Raw genomic sequence first — 8,067 nt, forward strand, 5'->3', positions numbered from 1 at the left:
CCGCGGCCATGAAGTACACACGGAAACATCCTACCTCCTTCCGGGAGACCAGCCGCAACGCTCTCACATGACGATGTGACGTGAGCTCTTGGCCCCGCCTCTTCCGCTTCCGCCGCCTCTGCCCCAGGGCAGGCCCGCTGGCTCTCGCCGCCGCTGTCTCCTCCTTGTGGCGGACTGCGGAACTGCAGCAGCGGCTCTCCCCGCAGGAGGGCGCTCCCCACAGGAGGGCGGGCTCTCCCCGCAGGGGGGCTCTCCCCACAGGGGGCTCTCTCTCCCCACAGCAGGGGCTCTCCCCACAGGAGGGCGGGCTCTCTCCGCAGGAGGGCGGGCTCTCCCCACAGGGGGCTCTCTCTACCCGCAGGAGGGCGGGCTCTCCCCACAGGGGGCTCTCTCTCCCCGCAGCAGGGGCTCTCCCCACAGGAGGGCGGGCTCTCCCCACAGGGGGGCTCTCTCTCCCCACAGGGGGGCTCTCTCTCCCCGCAGGAGGGCGGGCTCTCCCCGCAGGGGGGCTCTCCTCTTCCCGCAGCAGGGGCTCTCCCCGCAGGGGGCTCTCTCCCAGCAGGAGGGCTCTCCTCTCCCCGCAGGAGGGTGCCTGAGGACTCGAGCGGAGGGGCGGGGATAAATCCACACGTGACCAGAAGGGGACAGGGGTTGGAAAAACCACCGCCAGGTCTGTCTGCAAGTCACCGGAGAGATCCGTGTCATGCATTTTCTACAGATTATTGTCTCCTATTCTGGCCCCATCCTGCGTATTCATTTCCAACAAGAACCGGAAAAAAATAAATAAAAGCAAAGGATTATGGAGGGTATTATACATATATAATTATACTAAACATTTTAATAAAGTCAGTAATGAAAATTGTAGGATTGCTGAAACTGACCAAGCTATCCAAAGCACTGCCTATCTGCTTTTGGCTAGATCAGTAAATCAGTGTGACAACCATAGTTTTTCCATTCCATTTTTTAAATGCAGAGATATTTTTATTATTTAAATAATTATTCTGACTATGTAGGACAAGATCTTTCTAAACTCATGGCCTTGGTTGCTATCAGAAACTTATTTTTATTATTTTTAAATTTTTTCTTATTTTTATTGCATTTTTATTTTTTAATTTTAATATTTTAGTTGTTTTTGGTTTAATATGCTAACAATATCACTCTCAAGAAAGAAAAAAAATATCATGGTTACCTAAGAAAGAGAGGTAATTCAGAAAGAAAATAAAAAGTCTCCAGAAAGCAATCACAATCACATAGAAATGTTGGAGTTAAACAATAGAGAATTCAAAATTGAAGTTCTAAAAATACTCAATGAGATGTGAGAAAACACTGATAAGACTATTTAATGAGCTCGATAAAACAAATTAATGAACAAAGCAAGTACTTCACCAAGGAGAATGAAACTTCAAAAAAAACAGAGATGAAGAAATCAATACACAAATTGAAATAAGAGATATCAACATTAGTTAATAAAACATGTCAGACAGAGGAAAGAATCAGTGACATTGAAGAGAGGAAACTAGAGATGCTACAGAGAGAAAAAGAGAGAGACTCACAGATTTAAAAAGAATGACAGAGCTCTGTGAGAACTAACTCCATCAAAAGAGCAATATAAAAATAATGAGTATTTCAGAAGAACAGGAGAAAAGAATTGAGAACCTATTCAAATAAATAATTGATGAGAACTTCCCAAGTCTATGGCAAGAGTTAGATCCTCAAATCCAAGAAGCAATCAAAACACCAAACTAACTCAACCCAAACAGACTTTCTACAAGGCACATCATAATAAAATTGTCAAAAATCAATGACAAAGAAAGAATCTTAAAGGCAGCTAGGGAAAAAAAGAGCATAACATATTTTAAAAAATGATCCATTAGGCTATCATCAGACTTCTCAGCAGAAACTCTACAAGCCATAAGAGAATGGGCTCAAACATTCAAAGTACTGAGAGAGAGGAATTACCAGCCAAGAATACTATATCCATCAAAGTTATCCTTCAAATATTAATGAGAAAAAATAAACTTTTTCAGACATACAGAAGCTGAGGAAATTTTATCACTAGAAAATCCCCACTGCAGGAAATACTCAAGGGGGTTATTTGACCAGATACAAAGAACAAAACAAATAAAAACTATAAGTAAAATCTTCAAAAAGTTTACAAAAATAAACAAGGATAATCTGTGACAACAATAACATAAAAGGGGAGAGGATATATAATAGATCTGCAGTAGCAAAGGAGGATGGAGTGCAGAAGTACTCAAAAGACAAAGGACTCTTGTATGTATAAAAAATGTTCTCTTGCCTGACCAGGTGGTGGTGGCACAGTGGATAGAGCATTGAACTGGGACACGGAGGACCCAGGTTTGAAATCCCAAGGTCGACACCTTGAGTGTGGGCTCATCTGGTTTGAGCAAGGCTCACCAGCTTGAGCCCAAGGTCACAGGATTGAGCAAGGAGTCACTCGGTCTGCTGTAGCCTCTCCTACCCCGGGTCAAGGCACATATGAGAAAGCAATCAATGAGAAACTAAGGTGATGCAAAAAAGAATTGATGCTTCTCATCTCTCTCCCTTCCAGTCTGCCTTTCCCTATCTGTCCCTCTCTCTGCCTCTCTCTGTATCTGACACACACCCAACATTCTCATAATAACCTAATGGTAACCACTCATGAAATAACCAATGCTGAAACACATTGTTTTAAAAAATAATAATAACAGGTTAAAAAGTATACAACAATACCACCAAACAAAATCAACTGACAGAAACACAAAAGAGCTACCAGAAAACAAAACACACAATGGCTAAAGAAAATCCTCAAGCATCAATAATTACCCTAAATGTAAATGGACTGAACTCACCAGTAAAGGAGCACAGAGTAGCAGATTGGATCAAAAAGCAAAACCCAACCTTATGCTGTCTTCAGGAGACACACCTAAGCCTCATGGACAAAAGTAGACTCAAAGGGAAAGGTTGGAAAATGATTCTCCAAGCCAATAATACCCAAAGAAAAGCAGGTGTAGCCATACTAATACTTACAAGTGTAGCCATACTAATACTTACAATGTTGACTACAGGACAACAAAACAAGGGATAGAAGGGACATTTCATATTGATAAAGGGGACACTATATCAAGAAAACATAACACTACTTAATATATATGCACTGAATCAGGGAGCACCAAAATACATAAGACATCTACTAACTAATCTAAAAATAGAAACAGAGAAAAACAATCCTAGTTGGAGATCTCAGTACATCACTGACATTTTAGATAGATTATTCACACAGGAAATCAATTAAGAAATATCAGTCTTAAATAACACACTAAACCAAATGGACATACTAGACATTTATAGAACATTTTACTCCAGAACATCAGATTATACATTTTTTTTCCAGTGTGCATGGAACATTCTCAAGGATAGACAATATGTCCAGACACAAAACTAACATCAACAAACTCAGGAAGATTAAAATTATACCAAACATATTTTCTGACCAAAAGGCTTTGAAATTAGAATTCAATGGCAAAAAGAAAGTGAAGAAACCCACAAAAATGTGAAAATTAAAGAACCTACCTCTAAAAAAAATGACTGTGTCAAAGAAGAAATTAAAGCAGAGACCAAATATACATATACAGACAAATAAGAATGACAACACAACATACCAAAGCTCTGAGATGCAGCAAAAGCAGTAATAAGAGGGAAGTTTATATCATTACAAACTTATATCAATAAACAAAAGAGATATGTTTATCCCAAAGTAAACAACCTAACATCACATCTGATAGAAGTAGAAAAAAGAAGAACAAAAGGAATACAGTCAGCAGAAGAAAGGAAATAGGAGAAATTAAAGCAAAACTAAACAAAATAGAGAACATCAAAATATAGAAAAAATTAATACAACACAGAACTGGTTCTTTGAAAAGATAATCACTAAGGAAAAAAGAGAAAGGATTCATATAAACAAAATCCAAAATAAAAAAGGAGAAATTACCACAGGCATCATAGATATACAAGGATCATACTAGAATATTATGAAAGACTATATGCCACCAAATTTACTAATCTAGAAGAACAGACATATGCCTAGAACTATAAAATCTACACAGCCTGAGTTACAAAGAAGTGGAAAACCTAAATAGAGCCATAAGCAGGGAGGTAATAGGAAAAAAAACTATCAAAAACCTCCCCCAAAACATAAAAACGAGACTAAGAGACATGGACAAGAGTGTGGTGGTTACCAGGGGTGGGGGGAGGGAGGACATGGGAGGGAGGGAGGGAGAGAGTTAGGGGGAGGGGGAGGGGCACAGAGAACTAGATAGAGGGTGGCGGAGGACAATCTGACTTTGGGCGAGGGGTATGCAACATAATTTAATGACAAAATAACCTAGACATGTTTTCTTTGAATATATGTACCCTGATTTATTAATGTCATCCCATTACCATTAATAAAAATTTAATTAAAAAAATAAAAAATAAACCTCCCCCAAAATAAAACTCCAGGTCCACACATCTACACTAATGAATTCTATCAAACATTCAAAGATTTAGTACCTATCCTCAATATAACATATTTTATGAGGACAATATAACCCTGATACTAAAACCTCAAGAACACAAAATAAGAAAATTATAGAACAATATCTCTGTAACAGATGCAAAAATCCAAAACAAAATACTAACAAATTGAATACAACAATATATAAAAAAAATAATAATACATCACTTTCAAGTGGGATTCATTCCAGAAGTACAAGGACGGTTCGGCATACATAAATTGATCAACATAATACACCACAACAAAACAAAGGACAAAAATCATATGACCCTATCAATTTATGCAGAAAAGGCATTAGATAAGATACAACATTCCTTTATGTTTAACACACTCAATAAAGTGGGTATATAAGGAAATTACCTCATCCTGAAAACTAATACAAACTATCCATGTACGTCCTGCCAAATGGTAAAGAACCAACGGCTTTTCCTCTAAAATCAGGAACAAGACGAGGCTGCCCACTCTCTCCACTCCTATTCAACATAGTGCTGATTGTCTTAGAGCAGTCAGGCAAGAAAAAGAATAAAAGGCATACATATACAAGAAAAAGTAAAGATATCACTTTGGGCAGATGACATGATCCTATATTATAAAAAAAAACCCAAAGACTTCATCGAAAAACTATTAGAAAAGAATAAACAAATACAGTAAAGTTACAGGATACAAAATCAATATACAAAGGTCTATTGTTTTCCTATACACTCACAATGAAACTTAAGAAATTAAATTGTAAAAAAACAATTCTTTTTACAATTGTAACAACAACAACAACAAAACCTAGGAATAAATTTAACAAAGAATGTGAAGAACCTGTATACTGAAAACAACAAAGCATTGTTGAGAGAAACTGAAAAGGACACAATGAAATGGAAAAATATTCCATATTCATGGATTGGAAAAATCAACATAGTTAAAATGGCCATATTACCCAAAGCAATATACAAATTTAATGCAATCACCATTAAAATCCCAATGGCATATTTTAAAGAAATAGAACAAAAAATGACCAGGTTTGTATGGTACCTTAAAAAATCCTGCATAGCCACAGCAATCCTGAGAAAAAAGAAGGAAGTCGTAGGTATCACACTACCTGACTTCAAATTATACTACAGAGCCATGATCATCAAAACAGCATGGTATTGGCAGAAAAACAGACATACAGACCAGTGGAACAGAATCAAGAGCCCAGAAATAAAACCGCATATATATGGACAAATAATCTTTGACAGAAGAGCTGAAAACACATAATGGAGAAAAGAAAGCCTCTTCAATAAATGATGCTGAGAAAATTGGAAAGCCACACATACACATAAAAAAAAAAAAAGGAACTTGACATGTTTGTCTCCCTGCACAAAAATTAATTCAAAATGGATCAAAGACATAAATATAATATCTGATACAATAAGCTACATAGAAGAAAACATTGGTACTAAACTCTTGGACCTTGCCTCAGAGAACATTTTATAAAATTGACTCCAAAGGTAAGGGAAGTAATGGCTACAATAAATAAATGGGACTGTATCAAACTAAAAAGCTTCCACACAGCAAAAGAAACTGACAACAAAATAAATAGGCAGCCAACCAAATGGGAGATAATATTTGCAAACAACACCTTGGATATGGCATTAATATCCAAAATATATACAGAAGTTACAAAGCTCAGCAACAAACAAGTATACAATCCAATTAAAAAGTGGGGAGAGGACCTGAACAGACTCTTCTCCCAAGAAGACATACTAATGGCCAACAGATATATGAAAAGATGCTCACCTTCATTAGCTATTAGAGAAATACAAATCAAAACTACAATGAGGCCCTGGCTGGTTGGCTCAGCGGTAGAGCGTCGGCCTGGCGTGCGGGGAACCAGGTTCGATTCCTGGCCAGGGCACATAGGAGAAGCGCCCATTTGCTTCTCCACCCCCCCACCCTCCTTCCTCTCTGTCTCTCTCTTCCCCTCCCGCAGCCAAGGCTCCATTGGAGCAAAGATGGCCCGGGCGCTGGGGATGGCTCCTTGGCCTCTGCCCCAGGCACTAGAGTGGCTCTGGTCGCAGCAGAGCATCGCCCCCTAGTGGGCAGAGCGTCGCCCCTGGTGGGCGTACCGGGTGGATCCCGGTCAGGCTCATGCGGGAGTCTGTCTGACTGTCTCTCCCCGTTTCCAGCTTCAGAAAAATACAAAAAAAAAAAAAGAAAAGAAAAGAAAAGAAAACGAGACACCATCTCACACCTGTTAGATTCGCTGTTGTCAACAAGACAGGTAATAACAAGAGTTGGAGAGGCTGTGGAGAAAAAGAAACCCGCATTGACTGCTGGTGAGAATGTAAACTGATAAAGCCATTATGGAAGAAAGCAAAGCATGGTGGTTCTTCAAAAAATTAGGAATAGAACTACCATATGATCCAGCAATCCCTCTACTGGGTATGTACCCAAAACACTTGAAAACACTGGTATGCAAAGAAACATGAACCCCCATGTTCACTGCAGCATTATTCACAGTGGCCAAGACATGGAAACAACCAAAGCGTCCCCTGATAGAGGACTGGATAAAGAAGATGTGGTCCATATATACACTGGAACACCACTCAGTCATAAGAAATGATGACATAGTGCCATTTACGACAACGTGGATGGACCTTAAGAACATTATATTAAGTGAAATAAGTAAATCAGAAAAAGCTAAGAACTATATGATTTCACACACACGTGGGATAAAAACCAGACCTGTGGACATAGATAAGAGCGGAGTGGTCACCATAAGGAGGATGTGGGGGAAGGGCATACAGGGGACAAATATACGGTGACAGGAAATGATTTGACTCGGGTGGTGGGCACGCAGCACTGTCAGTGTGCCCGATGTACTCTTGTTGATCAAAGTTGTCCCATTAAACTAATGAAGAGGACAGAAGGCATCCTTCTCACCAGAGTTGGGAAATTTAAGGCTGAGAAAACGGTATAAACTAACTTTTTGTTAGTTTGCTCCCGCAAATACAAACCCTTTTGTTTGTCCAATCTTCACAAATAATTGTTCCTTTGTCTAAAATGGGTATATAAACAGCCTGCTTTTGGCACTTTGGAACTTCCGTACATGTGAATTAAATTTAGATCTTTTCTCCTGTTTACCTCTCAGGGTCAGTTTTCCCTAGACCAGCCATATTTTCCGAATGACCTATACTTTTGTTGAGTTGCTTGCAATGGCTTGCAATGTGTGTTCATGAGATGGGACATATTTATTCTTTGTCTGAGAGCAGCATAAGCCTGAGTCATGGGGACTGGAAAGTTTGCAGGTAGGAAGGTGTCTGGTTTTGATTGGTGTGGGTTAGACATTCCTGTGGTTGTGCATGGACACAGAGCTCTCTCTCCCCCACATCCTCCCCCAGCCTATGAAGGCAGAAATAGAGACAATAACACTGTCTAAGAGAGTACACATCCTTCCTTTCACCACCTGCCCAAACACAACCTCCAAGAACAAGATCCTTCCTGGGAAAGGTTGGGGGAGGAAAGTTTGGCATTAGCAA

Source organism: Saccopteryx bilineata, chromosome 1, assembly GCF_036850765.1.
Source record: "Saccopteryx bilineata isolate mSacBil1 chromosome 1, mSacBil1_pri_phased_curated, whole genome shotgun sequence".
NCBI classification, from domain to species: Eukaryota; Metazoa; Chordata; class Mammalia; order Chiroptera; family Emballonuridae; genus Saccopteryx; species Saccopteryx bilineata.